General features: G+C 40.3%; 1 protein-coding gene across 1 annotated transcript in view; it reads right to left on the bottom strand.

The window, feature by feature from the left end:
* The window catches only part of MAF (MAF bZIP transcription factor), a gene marked incomplete at its 5' end in the record, with an annotated part of 353201 nt that overhangs the window by 298813 nt on the left and 35875 nt on the right, over positions 1-18513 (bottom strand). The window lies entirely within an intron of this gene.

Raw genomic sequence — 18513 nt, 5'->3', positions numbered from 1 at the left:
CAGCTGGGCTTTTTTACAACACCTGCCATTGATTAGCTCTGCTAGGTGAATGGCAAAGCATGGCTTTGTTCTCCAAAGATTTAAAGGCACCTCATGCTCACATAGATAGATAGATAGGTAGGTAGACAGACAGACAAAATGTATCAGTCTGACTGGCTGAATAAAAGCAATTAAAAGATTAAAAGACAATTTAACCCCACCCCCCCTTTTTAAAAAAAGAAGCATTAGAAGCAATAAGAACATATCAGGAGGAGCAGGGTAAAGCCAAGTTCACTAGATATTTAAAAACATCTCCTACATCTTATGACAGGACTTTTCTTTAACAGTTTACAGCCAATGGTGTTGTGTCTATAGACTGCTAAGCCTTATGTTAATTCCTTTTATCTTTTTATATCCAGCCACCTTTGCAATTGGTCAAAGGCCAACCTTCAGCTTAACTTTCCCAGAATTACACTTGTCTTTGGAAAAAGTTACACCACTCACAAGTCCTTTCCTCCCATCTGAAATATTTTTCAGACTGTAGGGTGGATTGAGGAGGGGTTGAAATTATCCAGAAAGCCATACTTCACATAACACATTATACCATCATATAGGTAAGAGTAAAAGTTCCTCTTGCACATATGTGCTAGTCATCCCTGACTCTAGGGGATGGTGCTAATCTCCATTTCAAACCGAAGAGCCAGCGCTGTCCGAAGACGTCTCCGTGGTCATGTGGCCGGTATGACTAAATGCCGAAGGTGCACAGAGTGCTGAACCACAGAGTGGTTCCTATTTTTCTACTTGCATTTTTACATGCTTTCAAACTGCTAGATTGGCAGAAGCAGAAAAGTAATGGGAGCTCACTCCATTATGCACTGGGAATTCGAACCGCCAAATTGCCAACCTTTCTGATCAACAAGCTCAGCGTCTTAGCCACTGAGTCACTGCGTCCCTCCATACTATCACAAAGTATAGTTTAATTTGCTATGGGAGCATTGCATCTTATGACCATCCTTTATGGTTTAACATCTAGTGCAAAACCTAAATAATTGTGACATCTTAAAGCTAATTGTGATTAAGAAAATAAGGCCTAACTATATTTCTGAACCCAGCCATTGTCAACGTGTCCAGATGTCACACAAAAATATCATTCAGAATGATTTGCAGTGTCCCTAAGATTTTGCGCTTCTTTCTTCTTTTGCAAGGAACAATTTCAGAAGCATCCAGTTCCATTTTATGCTTCCATTTGTGCTTCCAATGAATTTGATCATTTATCCAGGCTGCTGAGTTTTGGTTAGCATCAACAAAGGCTTGCGTGAAATAAGCCAGCTCTGCATTGGAGGTTATGAATATGATTTATTTAAATAAGTCATTCTTGACATTCGCTACAATTTAGGACTGTTTGAAAAGGGAGGGCAAAGAAAGGAATGGCTGAGTTTGAGATTAGTTATGGTTATGAAAGTCCTTTCTCCTGCTAGAGTGCAAGAGTCACCATGTGTGACTTTATTTATTTAGTAAATGCATATAGCAGGAGTGAGATTAAACCAGTTCAGACCGGTTTGGGCGATCCGGTAGCTCTGATGTTCAGCTGGGAGCGAACCGGTTCGCTCCGATGATCAGCTAGGCCGGCCCCTGTGCTATACTGACCTATATCTTCTCAGCTGATTCCAGAATAGATTGCCACATCTTAGCTGTGTTACTCCCCAACAATAACGCAGAAGGTAAATATTCTTAAAAGTGTGATTGCGCGGCGAGCACGCAATCACCGAACCGGTTGTTAAACTGGCAGGATCCCACCACTGGTATGTAGCCACCTACTTGCTCGCAATGACTCTAGGCAGCTTACAAGCAATAAAACACCTTGTAGAAAAGAAATAAAAAGCAATGCCCCTCTTCCCCAACCCAGTGACAACACACCAGGGTGAAATAAAACCATTTGATGGGCTCCGTTCCAACTCCAGGTTCTTCAAACCATTTGGCAAAATCTTTAGGGCTTTATTAAAGAGTGTCAAAGTGGGGTCCAATCTAATTTCTGAAGGGACAATATTCCAAAGGGAGAGAGCCACCATGGAGAAAGCTCTTCTTCTGGGCCCCACCAGATGTATTTCCTTAGTGGACGGGACCTGCAACATTCCCTGCTCTAGTGGTTGGTTGGATGTGACCAGCAAGAAATGCTTTAAATGTGACAACCAGTGGCATGAACTGCACAACTGGCAGCTCCTGCAGGAGAGGTGACACATGTGCATATTGAACTGTGCACAAAACAGAGCACTGCATTTTGAACCATCTGGAGCTTCCAGATGCTTTTCAGGGGCATCCCCAGGTAGAGAATCACAATAATGAAAACGAAATAGCCAAGAGTTGGGCAGCCATATGCATGTGTACAATAATAATAAAAAGTGGAAACATTGCTGTCCTGTGTAGCATTCCACCAAGCAATGATAAGTGGCTCATGCGCTCACATTTGCGAATCGGTAGGGAAGGTAAGCAAATACCACCCCCGCTGACAATGTCATTTTCTCTGCTGTGTCCCAATTCAGGGTTTCTATCATCCAACCTGTCTAGATGTCCTCTGCAGATTTCTTCATCTGCAAAGATGGGATGTGGCTGTTTGCTGAACCATATCCAGGTCATGCTAATCTACAGTTTAGAAGAGGAATACACAGGATCTTTGTGTATGAACACACACACACACACATATTCTGGAATGTCTCGAGGAGAAAAAAAACAACAGAAGCTCTTTTCATCCATTAAACCCTAGAGAGTTTCCAGATGAGAAATTACTTGCAAAAATCAAGCTTGGGGTATGGGTGGGAAGCTGCTCTAAAGCCTTGAGCACAGCAATGTCTCTTTGCTTAGTTATTATTTCAGTTGTTTCTGCGTAGATAATAATTATTAATAAACACACTTTATTCCTTTTTTCCCAGAAAATGCCCAAGGTGTGTAAAAATAATTAGAATCAATAAAAAGAGTGAATTGAATGATAATAACAGCATGACACATAGGACAACCTAACATGGCAGAGAGTTAATAAAACATACCAGAGCAAATGTCACAATTACCTACGGAGCAGCAACTGACAAACAATAATATCCAACTGGAGTGCAGGACGGTGATGCCAATGGGTCATGTCAAGAGCGCTGAAATGCATCCTGATGGTTTTGTAATGGGTTAGGTCAGCCTGCCTCGACTTGGGGCCTTCCTGGTGAGTTGTAACTACAACTCCCAGAATGCTTAGCAAGTAATAATTGGAACTTCTATCAGTCTAGTCTTGCCTTATCTACTTTCCAGGGTACTTTCAATCCCAAGGTTTCTTATCACCAAATATCAGCTGTGCTAACATTAAGAATTGCAGATAGTTCTCAACAACAATTTGTGTAGTGACTGTCGAAGTTACAACAGCCCTGAAAAAAAGTGATTTATGACCTTTTTTCACACTTACAAATGTTGCAGCATTTCCCATGGTCACATAATAAAAATTCAAATGCTTAGGAAGTGGTTCATATATATGACGGTTGCAATGTCCTGGAGTCACGTGATCAGCTTTTGCAGCCTTCTGACAAGCAAAGTCAAAGGGGAAACCAGATTCACTTAACAACTGTGTTAATGCTTTAACAACTGCAATGATTCACTTAACAATAGTGGCAAGAAAGGTCACAATATGGGGCGTTTCAACTTTTTATTATTTAGCAACATACGTGTTGGGGTCAATTGTGATCGTAAGCTGAGGATAACCTGTATGCTGCATTGAAGAATCTGGTCTCTCTCCCGCTAACCCGCTTGCAGCCTCTCCCCAGAAGTCTCGGGGTGCTAAATATCTGCAGAAATGTTTTAGGAATGTGTTTGCAAGAACATCCCCAAAGGATGATGCTGTTTACAAAAATGGTGGTTAAAACACAAAGAGAGAAAAGTGTCTTTCTGCTGTTTATTAACTTCAGCTAACCATTGACGGACACGATAAAACATCCTTTTATATGTTACCAATAAAGCAAAATGAACTCCAACCAGGGAGTTGTATTATGAGCTACACATTGGTTTCATTTAGAGCATCAGATGGTTTATTCTTTTTTTAAAAAAAATCCTTCCTGTAAAAGTATTATGCATAGGCCCCATTCATATCTGATCGTTCTTTTAATGTTTTTCATTAGGAAACCACAGTTAATTTTAGATAATAGTTGCAGATAATCACAAATTTGTGTTTCTTGAATGCCTCAGATCTGGGGGTTGGGGACTGGAGAAAGACAAACCATTTGGAAAATTAAAAAAAAAACCTCATTTCTTTTAATTTGCAGTTCCAGGATGAGTGCGGGTGTTCTTGTCAAATAAATCCTCACGCTATAGACATTCAGTCTCCTCATCTCAGGACTGAACAAAAGTCCCTGCCTATTTACTCATCCCTTGTTTAGTTCCATACAATGAGTAATAGTCAAGTGGTTAACCATCAGGTGTGCCAAAAAAGATGGTAGACAATGAGAAGGTTTTCAAGGTTGGGCCAAGTGGCATAATGGTGGAGGTGGTGGTGGTGGTGGTGGCAGAAAGGGTGGAGACCTTGAGACCTACTTTCTGAAGTTCTTGGAGTACTGCGAAGGGTGGATGGCCTGTTGTCCCCTTAGCTTTGGCCCTTTCTTTTGCTACTGGAATTTGATGGTGTTCCATCGTCTTTTTCTTTATGCAAAGCATAAAGTAGGTGATGAAGCTTTGAGGAAGCTTATCTTGAGCTATCAGAAGTGGCAGCAGGGAAGCTGAACCATTCAACCCTACCCAGTCTCGTTATGTTAGGTTGTGTCTGGCCTCTCCCTCAAAACCCTCATTATGGTAAATTAAGGAAAGGGTGTTTGATTGTGGTTGGAGTTATCTAAGCAAGTATGTTTAGTGCTTAGGAAGGGGAGAAAGAGAGAAAACCCCTTACCTTTTGGTCCTGGAATTAAAGTTAGATACCCTGTTTCCCCGAAAACAAGACTTCCCTGGATAATAAGCCCAATCAGGCTTTTGAGCACATGTGCTAAAATAAGACCACCTCCCAAAATATTGCAACACAGCAGCAGGCATGAGGTGACCATGCTGGCCGCCTCCTGCACCTCAAAAATAATAAGACCTCCCTGAAAATAAGGCCAAGTGCTTATTTCAGGGGTCAAAAGAAAATAAGACCCTGTCTTATTTCTGGGGAAACACGATACTAACTCTAGAGTCAGTTACCTGCCTGTTTTCTCGCATCAGACAAAAAAATGTCTGTTCCTTACTGTCTCCAAAATCTGGTAAACTGTTTGGCTGCATTCGGGGGTATTACCTGCACATTCAATGGAGTGTGGTCCTAGAAATCTGCCCAGTTTTGGAGGTGCTTTTAAAGGGCTAACAAGAAAGCATGCTTGGAGCAGAAGCGTAAGGATCTGAAGGGGAAATGTGTGTATTTTCATCAAAATGCCTAATTTCTTCCAGATAATTAAGTTATTGACCCTGATAAGTGTTTGAGATGGGAAGCCTTTATAAGCTGAACGAATCAGTCAACCAATACAGATAGATCCTGGTTTACAACCATAATGGTGAAGCTAAGCAAGTGGTGGTTTGAGTGAGTCATGGATGAGCCTGTCATCTTTTTTGCAATTGTTAATCCAATCGTTGTAGTTGTTAAGTGAATCACTTGGTTATTAAGTGAACCCATTTTCCCCACTAACTTTGCTTGTTGTTGGAAGCCAGCTGGGAAGGTTACAAATGGCGACCACATGACCTTGAGACTCCACAATCATCTTAAATACATGCCAATTGCCAAGTGCCAAAATTTTGATCATGTGACTGTTGGGCATGTTGCAATGGTCATAAATGTGAGCACTGGGTATTAAGTCACCTATTCCAATGCCTTTGCAACTTTGAATGGTCACTAAACAAATTGTTTAAAGTGGAGGACTACTTGTAAATAGTTCTATCATGCAACTGGATTCTCCCCTCTGAGGCTGGAGTGGGTTCCTACCGGTTCGGTAGTAACTTGGCGGCATGGGTTGCTGGAACTGACAGTGACCCAGGCCTGCAATGCCCCCGAACCGGTTCTCTCGGTGTTGCCGTAGGTGCCGCCATCTTGTTTTTGCCTTCTGTGCATGCGCAGAGCAATTTTGGTTTCACTGCACATGCGTGCACAGTGTGCATCAAGCGCGTGTGTGGGGCATGTTGAACTGGCTGAAGCGGCAGCCTGAATCCATCCCTGCTCTGAGGGCCACCCACCGTGGGATGTGCAGGCGATACCGCCAGATGCAACCAAATAGTCTTCCAGATTTTGGAGCAAGTAAGGAACAGATATTTTTTGTCTGATGGGGGAGAAAACAGGCAAGTATCTAACTCCACAGTTAGAATCCAACTTTAATTCCAGTGGGTCCTTCAGCTCTTGCTTACTTCAATATTTCTCACATGGGAAGGGAATCTTCCTTTTCCAAAATCTGTTTTGCCCAAGCTGAACAAAAAAGAAAGAAAGATGTGTACCTCTTTCCACGTTCATCTGACTTGCCTTGTTCCTATTTCCCCCTGAAAATTGACCAGATATACTTTCCTCCTGAAGGCAAAAACTACTTAAGTATGGGGCAGTTGCTAACTTGCTAGTCCAGCTTCGGTTCCCACTCAGCCCTCAAAACTCTGACTCTGGGCCAGTCCCTATTTCTCAGCCCAACCTATCTCACGGAATTGTTGGGGTGGTGGTGGAGGAGGAGGGAGTAACTAATACCTTGAGCTCCAGGACGAAGGACAAGATACAAATCTAGCAAAAACAAAAGAAGACACAACACCCCACAAATATAATTTAAGCAAAAGTCAAATGGCTGAAAAGCTGTTGAAGTCCTGCAAATAGATTTGAGGCAGAAGCACTTGACTAGGTAGAGCTATATGTAAATTGATATATTCCCCAGAGTTATGATTGTGCCCTTTTGCTGCAGCTCTTGGGTGGGGAGAATGTTTTTGAGAAAAGCTGACCTGTAAACAGCTGGCAGGACATTCAATATTCAGTCAACTCTCATTGTCTAATAATGTGTGTATTCTCTTGATAGTCCCATGTCTGTGCAGATATGGAGGGTCAAGGCAAGTTCCCTTAAGTCACTTCCACCTATTCTTTGGGACTTGTAGGAAAGCTATATCTTGGATAGGGGCAAAAGGGTGATTCCTACTCCTTTTTCCTCTAGCTCCTCTCTACTTATCTCACTTTTCTTTCCTCTGTTGTGTTTATTTCCCCTGCTGTCCTCGCCTATGGCCAAAATGAAGTATTAGGCACTCACTCACAGATCTAATTCAGACTGAATTCTCATTCACCAGGGCTGAGATTTAGATCTAATTCCTTTTTGGTCGTTGCTCCCTGTGCGAAGGGCTAAATGTATGGACTGTGCAGCTTGCCCTTGCCTTCTGATTCATCCTACACTGAACATGACATTTGTAGAAGGACAAAAACATGCAAGGAATGGAATATGCATGGACGCTCCAGTTGATTTAGACCAGTGTTTCTCAAACTTGGCGAATTTAAGTCCTGTGGACTTCAACTCCCAGAATCCCCCAGCCAGCATAGCTGGCTGGGGAATTCTGGGAGTTGAAGTCCACAGGACTTAAATTCGCCAAGTTTGAGAAACACTGATTTAGACCAAAGAACAAGAAGCCCGTGTGAATGGATTTGGGACCTACTAGAATTTGGATCACTAATATTGGCCATATTTTACACCACGGTTTCTTTTCAAGTGGAAGCACATAGAACATTTTGTGATCTTGGCATTGATCTTGCTCTGTATAAGCTACTCTAGGGCCTAGGCTGAGAAGTGTGAGGTCAAGGTCAGAATCAAGAGATATTTAACCTCCATGAACTTGAAGTTGAGTCCATTGTATAGATCTGTGTATCTCATTCCAAACAACGTTAAGGTGGGGAGACCTCAGGTTCTCAGAATCTGGGAGATGAAGTTCATCCATCTTAAAGTGACTGAGACTGAGAAACATGGATATGGATGACATGAAGGGGGGGGGAAAGATAAGGCAAACGTAGATCTGACTTTAAAGAGCTTTTCAAGCCTGACTTTATAACTTGATTCTATAGTGCAGAAATGGTGAACCTTTTTTGGCTCACGTGCCATAAGCGGGGGGAGTGTGGGGGGGGTCGTGCGCAGGCGTGCCACATCCATAATGTAATGGCTTCCACAAAGGCTCCGGAGGACTAAAAATGGCCCTATGATCAAACCGGAAGTGACTTCCCATTTGCTTGTAGGGCCGATTTTAACCCCCCGGAGTGTCCAGGACGCCCTCAGGAGGCTTCCCTGAAGGCTCAGAAGGGCTTAAACTGGCCCTACGAGCAAACTGGAAGTCCGTTACTGAATTTCCAGTTTGCCCATAGGGCCGTTTTTTTGCACTCCAGAGGCTTCAGGGAAGCTCCTGAGGCCTCCAGAGGGCCTCGGGGGGGGGGGGGAGGCTGTTTTTGCCCTCCCGAAGCTCCTATAGAACCTCTGGAGCCTGGGCAGGGAGAAAAATGGCTTTAAAAAAGGCCGAACTCCGCTTGCCAGCACGCGCAAACGTGCTGGCCAGCTGACAAGGCAACGCCTCACACGCCCTGACAAATGGCTCCGCGTACCTCCTGTGGCACACGTGCCATAGGTTCACCATCCCGGCTATAAAGTATCAGCCGTAATTTGTTCCATTCTAACCTGAGCAGATGGGCAGAGGCGTTCTACATTTGGGATGCCGCCATCTAACTAACTTCAGAAGTCGCTGGATAATAAGAAATACGACAGATGTTGACTGTAACTCTTGGCATGTTCATGTGTTGTTTTACACCTACAGTTTACCTTCCCCACACAGCTGGACTCTAACCAGGCTTTGCCTGCATGAGCAATATTCATGGATGATGGGAGGGGTAATCCAAAACATCTGGAGAAGAGGTTGATACGATGGCTAAGCTTGAATTGAACGAGAGATTACAGCCTTCAGGACAGTTAAGATTGTGTGGAATTCCAAATACTTAGAAGAAAAGAAAGAGTCTGAGCGATTTACAGTCATTCTAATGCATGTCCAGAATCCCTTTACAGCTCCAAGGTTTACAATTTGCCGTTGATTTCAGCCTCGCATTCATTTCCTTTGTGTAGCTTCAGTATAATTGCAACATGTTAATGAAAATTGCTAAAATGTGTCCTGCTTCCCAAAGGCAGCCCAGTCCAAAGTGTTTTTGGCTTCTCTGCTCTAAACAAGACACTGATTAGCTAGTAATCAGCCAGTGATTAGCAGAAACAAGTCGGTCACTTGGAGTTCAGCCTGTACATTGTTTGCTTCAAGTCAATGGAATGCTATGCCTAGACCAGACGAATAGCTATGATTGCCCACTGTAAACACTGAATTCAGCATATTTGTTCTGGAAAATTAATCTTGAGCAATAACAACAACAACAATAATAACAACAACAACCAAGACAATATGCACACACAACCTAAAACCTTGGTTTTGGAGCCCAGAAATCTCTACATGTAATTAAATTACAGTTTGAGTTTTTAATTAATTGTTAATGCACATGAAATCAAGTAGAATTTTTATCCAGATTCCATCAACTACTTTTCTGGAAAACAGCCTTCTGCTGTCATAATTCTCAAGAGTCCAGTGTTGCCTTGGCCCACAAAAATTGGACAGCTTTCTCTAAAATTCTCAGAGAGTTTACTGCACTTCCGGTTCAGTTTACTCAAGGACAAATAATGACAAATGAATGGTAAAACATAAGGTTCTCATTTTTATTTTAAAAATGCACAATTGCTGCCCTGACATTATTCATTAAATAAGTAAGAAGCAGTTTATCGTAAATATCTGATATCAGATTTGTAGCGTTGATATTCATCTGTATTTCTCAGTCTGTTTATTGGATGGCACAGATAGCTCTTGATTTATAACAGTTTGCTAGTGACCATTTGAAGTTTCAGTGGCACTGGAAAAAGCAACTTATGACAGTTATTCACACTTATGACCACTGCACCTTCCTCACGGACACATGATCAAAATTCAGACACTTGGCAACTGGCATGTATTTATGATGGTTGCAGTGTGCTGGGCTCATATGATCCTCTTTTGTGACCTTCTGATAAGCAAAATCAATGGGGACACCAGATTCAGTTAACAACTGAATTACTAACTTAACAACTGTAGTGATTTACTTAACAACGATGGCAAGAAAGGTTGTAAAATGGGGAAAAACTCATTTAACAACTGCCTTGCTTAGCAACATAAATTTTGGGTTCAATTGTAGCTGTATGCCGAGGAGCATCTGAATTTATCTTTTAGATTGATATCCTACTAGCTGATAACCCGGTGTTGTCCAGGTATTTATTTATAGGGGGAAAATGTCCGGACTAAATTTAATTTTTAATGTTGGATTTTCCCCCTTATCAGAGGGAGCCCCCTTGTGGAATACTGTGAAGTATAGTAGAAGCTGTACAGTAGAAGCCATTTTACAGAAGTACAGTAGAAGCCATTTAAAGGCACAACAGGCTATATCGTAACAGAACACACATCCCAAGGGGTGTTAGGGATGTCTTACCCCCACAGTATTTGTTTCCAGTGAGTTTCCATTTGTGTACCAAGTTTGGTTGAAATTGCTCGAGGAGTTCTGGAGTTGTGTGTTCCAGCACACACACACACAGTCATATATACAGATAGATGATAGATAGATAGATAGATAGATAGATAGATAGATAGATAGATAGATAGATAGATAATAGATAAGCAATCCTGTCCTTTTAAGCAATCAAGATGGGATATGTAGAATCCCCCCCCCCCCCCCCCCCCCCCCCCCGATGAGCTGAGCCAGAGTGACTACTTCAAAAATACTAAGTGAACTTTCATGGCTAAAGGTGGATTTGTGATTTCTATTTTTCCATTTTAAAAATATTTATCTATTAGGGTATTGATGTTTTAATGCTTTAAGCTGCCTAGAGTCATTCTGATATGAGATGGGTGGCAAATAAATTTAATAAATAATAAAAATAAAATCTTCTAGTTCTTCTTTTTGGCAATGATTATCAGCAATTGAAAAATATGGTAAAGTTAGGCTGGTTTTAGCTTTTTTTTAATAAAAAAAATAGATATCTACATCCATAAATATCTTTAACTCACTCAAATGAATGCTGGTTCTTGTTTAACCTTTGTCGTTCAGTAATTACTGAGCAGCAGGGGTATGCAAATCACCCCAATTTGGTATGAATAGCCAATTTATGTTGACTGAAATTAATCTGAATAAACGTATTTAAATTTCAATATTTTTTTTTTTATGTGCAGAAAAAAAAATATACATTTCCATACAGGTTGGAAGCCTTGGGAATTGCCTTCTTATCGAATCTCTGAATCAAATTGTCACAGAGCCTTAGAGAAACCATTCAAAGGATGTCTGGATGGAGAAACTATTTTCAATAATTTGTATTACAAAGCACTAACCTGTAATTACCGACAGGTAACGAACGACAACAGTATTACCCCCAAGAACCTAAGAAGCGGCTCAATTCTTTCTGCTTGGTTGATAACCTAAATGGAAAAATTGCAGGATCGGTTTTTCAGTCTTCAATCTAGAGCTCAAAATTTAGCATGGCCCTTTGAATAGAAGCAAGGATGTCTACAAATAACAGGGACAGGTCATTCTTGTAAAGAATCCTTGTAAATTCTTTTAATTAATTCTTTACATTCTCGTAAAGAATCCTGTCAATGACTACTTCAGCTTCAACTGCAATAATACATGAGCACGCAATAGATACAAACTTATGGTAAGCAGCTCCAAACTCAATTGCAGAAAATACGACTTCAGCAACAGAGTGGTCAATGCCCAGAATGCTCTACCCGACTCCATTGTTACATCCCCAAATACTCATAACTTTAACTTTAACTGTCTACTGTTGACCTCACCCCGTTCCTAAGATGTCCGAAAGGGGGCATGTATAAGCGCACCAGCGTGCCTAACATCCCTGTCCTACTATTCCCATTTATTTGTACCCATTTCCTGTGTTCTTATTCAGGTTTATTCTTATTCCTGTTATCTTGTACATGAGTAAATAAATAAATAAGTAAGTAAGTAAGTAAGTAGATTTGTAAGTAAGTAAGTAAGTAAGTAAGTAGGTGCTGGTATCTTTCCATGCAAGGGCTGCTCAAAATTGGCCGGCTATTTACTTCCTTACTTGTTTTCTATAGTCACCCATTTCAGCAAACCATTTGCTTAGTGACTGTCTGAAGTTTCAATGGCACTGGAATAAGCGACTTATGGACGGTTTTGCACACTTATGACCATGATTCTGGGCAGCTCACAATTCAAAGCATATATTATAATTAGAATTTAAAAAAAAAACCACCGTAAAAAGCATTAAAACAGTAAAACAAATATGAAAACATCTAATTCAAAGTGCACACAAAATCAAGATCTCTGCCCAACACTGGTTTAAGGTATTAATCGTGAAATTTATCTAGGACTAGTGAAGTCAAAGTATAGTTGCTACTTAACTACAGATATCTTGGGCCGGTCACTATCATTCATCATAGCTTAACTAATAGGATGATCTTTGCAAACATTTAAGAATCAGAGAGAAAGGTTTATTTCAAGCTATTACCACTATCTTTTTCCATGGTTAGCCCTATTAGATAGACTAGACTAGGAAATCACTTCCATAGGAAGCTACTTTGACTGAGTTTGGCTGTTATAGCAGACTTTTGCAAATCTTGTTTTTTCCTCCTCCTCCTCCTCTTCCTCCTCCCTAGTTGTACATAATTATATTGGGAGTTAAAATGAATCTTTTCAAGTGGGGTGGCTATAACAAATCCAAATAACAATAATAAAAGCATTTGACAACTTTTCTTGCAGAAAGAATTCAGCAGATCAGAAGCCACCAATGGAAAAGCTCTGCAGCCTTGTTGTTCTCACCTACAGCTGTGTAGACTGATATGAGTTAATGCCTTGTCACTTCCAGAATTCAGGTAAAATTGCTAAGGAAAGTTGTTTACTCCTCCAACCTTGTATTTCTTTTGAATTAACTTCATTTCCTCCCAATACCTTGGGACACTGTGGGAATAGATGAGTTAGTGTTGCTGATGAGTTAGTAACTGCTTTAGGGTTAGAGATGAGTTTGGATTATAGACAATTTAGTACAGTGTTCTGAGTTCTTTCTGCTTTATTTTGTCACATTATTTTTGCACAAACCTCGAAGCCAAGCTTAATCCCTTGATTTCCAACTAGTTGAGGCATTTTTAACTATTGGAGCTGACTGCTGCTACCAGAAATACAGATTGCCAAATCCTGGACAATTTATTCCTCAGAGAATTTGGGATCTGAACGCTATAAACTCATGAGTTTTGGGACTCAGCTACATAATGTACTTCCTTTAAAAAGATATGTCTTTCCTGGTGTAGTTTATCAGTTATTGGCTTTCCTCTGTTCCTGTTTCATGGCGGTATCTTCTATGATTAAATAACACCAACAAGGTTAACAATAGCAAACAGTCTGATTTAGATTATGCTCAATCTAATGCTCAAAATAGCATTTTTATATTTTTTTAAAGAACCCCCCCCCCCCAAAAAAAAAGACCATGGAAAGGATGAGAACATTTGTGCAAAAATTGTCTGCATGTATGCAAGACTTCAGGCCTCCATCGCAATTCAAGTCTGAATAAAAGTAAAGATTCTTGAGTTGAGCTTGGCTCCTAAAGAGTAAATGGATGCCTAGTGCCCTTCCCTCTAGATGCTAGGTTTAATCCTGCTTTCTGTAATAACCTAGATGGTGCCTCCTGAATGAGACACCGTCAAATCTTATTTTGATCAATGATTAATAAATCACTTAAAAGCATAATTAAAAACAGAAAATTATAGTGTTCAGATTTGCATCACCTATTGCTTCATTTCCACTGGGGAAACACAAAATCGTGCTACCATGTAGATAATAGATATGTTTTATATCCTGAGAGAAAGAGGTTCATATAATAATTATCAGTTCTTCCTGGGTATTGACACAGCAGGAGTAAAGTACAATTATTCCAAATATCCTTGGAGAAGTAACAATATAGTAGTATGGAATGAACTGTTTCTTTCTGCCTGGATCCCCAGGGCCAAGTGCTCATAGTCAAAATATCTACTCTGCAAAAGTGCAAAGGCAAGGAGATTATGTTTGGCCCTGAAAACGACTGTCCTCACTTTATAATGGTCAAAAGAATCAAGATGATGTTATTTGTTTGGGATGACATAAGATCTCCTGCCTTGGATGGGGGTTGGCCAAGAAGACATCCAATACCCCTTCCAACCTTATGATTCTACGATGGTGCAATAAAAACATTGACTCTTAAGGAACTTGTTGTGATCTGACTATTGTGGCTGCCATCTTGACTTTTTTTACCCTATCCTCACTGAAAATCTTCCCATGAAGTTCATGAGTTAAAGTCAGGTTTAAACTCAAAGATGACACAATGTGATCCAATTAATTATTTGTTCACACCGAATAGACAGAATCTTGCCAGACTAAAGCTATAATCTAACTAACAGATATATCCTGGGAGATTCTAGGACATGGCTATCCTGAATCTTTTCCTCCAGGACTGCACAGTCTCTTGGTTTGGAATGTGCTGCTTCCTCCCACTCTTTCTTCAGTCGCACATTCCATCACATTGAAAAGGAATATGAATCTAGGTGAACCACTGTAATGTAGGTATGGTTGACTTGGAGACATCCAAATTCCTGAGTTGCAACTCCTACCAGCCCTTTCAGGATAGCTATTGTTCAGGGACCAACTGAGGAATTTTTGCAAGAACACAAGCTCTCTCCTTGTCTCTAATTAAATACCACACTGGTTCTTGCTCCATAGAAGTTACAAAATGGGAGACATATTAGAATTGGGAGGAAAAGCACACAAAGCATGGCTTTGTGGAATTCTTTCCAACTTCATTACCAGGATGGGATCCTCCTGGTTTAACAACTGGTTTGGTGATTGCATAATTTGTGCATGCGTGCTTCTTGTGTGCCCGCACCAGATACGGGCTGCATGTGCATGCACAGTTTGAAGAAATCTTCACTTCTGGGTTTCTTCGGAGGAGTAACACAGCTGATTCGCGCAGCAATCTGCTCTGCCACATGAATCAGCTGAGAAGATAAAGGTAGGAAAATAGCATGGATGGGTGGGTGGGCCCAGCTGATCATTGGGGTGAACCAGTTCACTCCCAGGTGATTATCGGAGCTACTGATTCATCTGAACTGATTCGAACTGGTAGAATCCCACCCCTGCCAGGAGCCATAGGATATTTTTTCATTTTCTTCTGGGTAACAAAGTAGGGTGTTGGATCAGTGAATATTTGTCTGGGAAGTCCAAGACAGGCTGCATATAGTCCACTCAAGGTCACATGACCAAGAGGGATGAAAAGCTTAGAATGGAGCAGTCAGCTGTATTTGGAGACACCTCTCCCATAGGTAGATGTGGGCATACTTTCCCAGTATATTTTTCTTTGTAGAAAACCCCACCTGCATCCAACCCTTTTTTAACATGGCATTACTCTACCAATTCTTCCCAACTCAATTTTGTCCCTTCAGGTTTTGGTGAGAAGTTTTGATGGGCAAAGAGACAGGAGGTAGAGTCCCAAACTCTGAAAGAATGAAGGAATATACTGAAAGTTGCATCCCAAGCCTTCCTGATTCCCTCCCAATTCCCTTTCTCCTCCCAATGAACAATACTAAACCTTGTTTTAATCCTAAAGAAACTACAAGTGCTATTCAATGTATTATTACACTTGCTTCATTGTTGTCATTAGAGGAGGATTTTGAGGCTGAAATGCAAGCACTCTCTTCCTTGTACATACAGATCTGGCTTACCACATATTTAAATATGACAAGGAAATCGTATTATACTTTAACAAGATAGGAAAAGTCTGCGGAATATGGCATCTGGAATTTTTTCTAATTCTTTAGAAGTAGACTCCACCTGGAGTCACCTAAACTGAAGGGAAAAGGGAAGGGTATTAAAATGGAGTTTTCACCCTCATTCTGAGCTGTAGTAATGCATGGGGGACAATTTCTTTCCAATGACTACCCTGTTTCTCTGAAAATAAGACCTCCCCGGATAATAAGTCCAATCGGGCTTTTGAGCGCATGCACTAAAATAAGCCCTCCCACAAAAATAAGACTTCCCCAAAAATATTGCAACACAGCAGTTGCCATGAGGTGACCACGTTCACTGCCTCCTGCACCTCAAAAATAAGGCCAAGTGGCTATTTTGGGGGTCAAAAGAAAATAAGACCCTATCTTATTTTCGGGGAAACATGGTACTTTTGAGCATTTCCTAACTTGAAACTCTCTAGATGTACTCTATTGCTGGAAATAAGGAAATTTGGGAAATCAGGAGTCATCCCTTCTGAAAACCTTTGTATTTGGAACAAATAAACAGATATTTATTCCTTAACTAACTCATTTTCTCAGATGATCAACATTACTCGGACCATTCATATCATCTGGAAACTAAAATATGTCTAGTGAGAACTTTGTGCATTCCACCATAAAAGAAGACAAAAGCTGTTCTCAGGAGTGACTAAGTAACCCAAAGATAGGAATATATGTTTAATTTTTAGAAGTAATTCTCCCAAAGCTTCATGGTTGATGGAAGTGGATAACCATCTCTAATAAGAGTGCACCATCCTTTAATCAAGTATGCATTTCATTAGAACATATCTGAAAGTAGACCATATATGATGTGATAAAGAATAATGTTTTAGGAGACCATTATGCGAATAGGTGGCTCCACGTTTCTCTATTATCTGTGGGGAAAAAACCTGTCTTCACAGGAAGCTGTTAGACAAATAGCCAAGAAGTCTCCATCTGAATAGACCACAAGATATATTAGTTTTAAAAAGGGAGTAGTTCAGTTACTGGAGTCCCTATAACCAATCCTTTCATCTCGCTCTTGCTAAAGAGAGGTTTGTGAGAATCAACTTTGGAAATAATAATTTTTTAAGTTTTACACAGTGATCCTTTCATGTGCATTTTAGACTAAGAGTTCCCAATGCCAAGTGGCACACCAGGAAATCACCATCACCGCCATCCCTTTACATGCTTGACTAATGTTACTCTCTATTTATAATCTTGTAGTACATGATAATAAGAAGAGATGTTGGGTCTTGACTTATGGAAGGCTCCTGGGTATTTAATGTACTTACAGAAACATGTCCAACAAGTCCAACTTCTCTGTCTCTGTAAGCTGCAACGATTTAATATATTAAAAAGGAAACTGATGAAAGGAAAGTCTTTACCTAGGAGAAGGATAACCTACCATAAGTGAAATGAAGGGGAAAAAAGGCACCCAGACTAGTCAAACTGGAATGATGCTGGAGGAAGCAAGAGCTAGCTAATGTTAAAAAATGTTCCATTGATGTCATCTACTGTATATTAATGCCTAGTAATGTGGAATGCATGGAGATTTTAATACTTGCGTATAAAGTTGCCAAGAGTTGGACATGACTAAATGGTTAAAACAACAACAGTGTGAAAGGCATTTGGAGAGTACTTGTAAAGTGAATGACTGGTTGGAGCATCAAGGCCACTGTTTCCCCTTAAGGCAGGGGTGTCCAAACTTGGGAACTTTAAGACTTGTGGACTTCAACTCCCAGAATTCCCCAGCCTAAAGTTCTCAAGTTTGGACACCCCTGCCTTAAGGATTAAATAAGATAAGATAAGCTAAACTTTATTGTTACTTTTTTTTCTGTGAACACAGTGGCACACATTAACAAAATAAGATTCTGTATTCTGATATATATATACCAATTCATATACATGCACATACATATACATATACATATGCTATATGTACACACACACACCTGAATCTAAATATCTATATCATCTATCTATCTATCATCTATCTATCTATCTATCTATCTATCTATCTATCTATCTATCTATCTATCTATCTATCATCTATCTATCTATAATCTATCTATCTATCTATCTATCTATCTATCTATCTATCTATCTATCTATCTACCTACCTACCTACCTACCTACCTACCTACCTATCTATCTATCTATCTATCTATCATCTATCTATCTATCACAATCCATTTTGAATACATAGCAGAAGAAAGTCTTGAGAGTTAACAAGGTTGATACTATATGATATAAAGCTATTACGCAATCTAGTAGTTCTGCTTTGGATACTGTGAAGCCTCTCCCAAAAGGTAACAAAGAAAACTGATCATGGAGAAGACATGTAGTATCCCACACAAAGCTGTGGGCCCTGCTCAAGAATTGCTTATATGCCATGTCCTGGATAGAAGGCAGTGAATTTCCAATAGATTTTTCTGCTGTCCTCACCACTAGCTGCTCAGCCTAAATCTTCTTTTAGTCTTCTTGCTCCCTATGAGCTTCAGCACATGCACAGAAGTCACTTCCACCAGGAAGCTCTCTGCAAATGATTTAGATAACTGTATGCATTACTAAGAGAAAGCTCAGGGGGACCAGGATTAATCCTCTTATATACTCCCATAGCTCTAAAGGTTCCTCATTTCTAAAAGGGGTGAACAAGAGAGGTGTTTTAAGTATTTTAAATAA

The sequence above is a fragment of the Natrix helvetica genome, assembly GCF_964273705.1.
Source record: "Natrix helvetica genome assembly, chromosome: 10".
NCBI lineage: Eukaryota > Metazoa > Chordata > Lepidosauria > Squamata > Natricidae > Natrix > Natrix helvetica.
The sequence above is the reverse complement of the archived record's forward strand: the minus strand, read 5'-3'. Positions and strand labels throughout refer to the sequence as shown.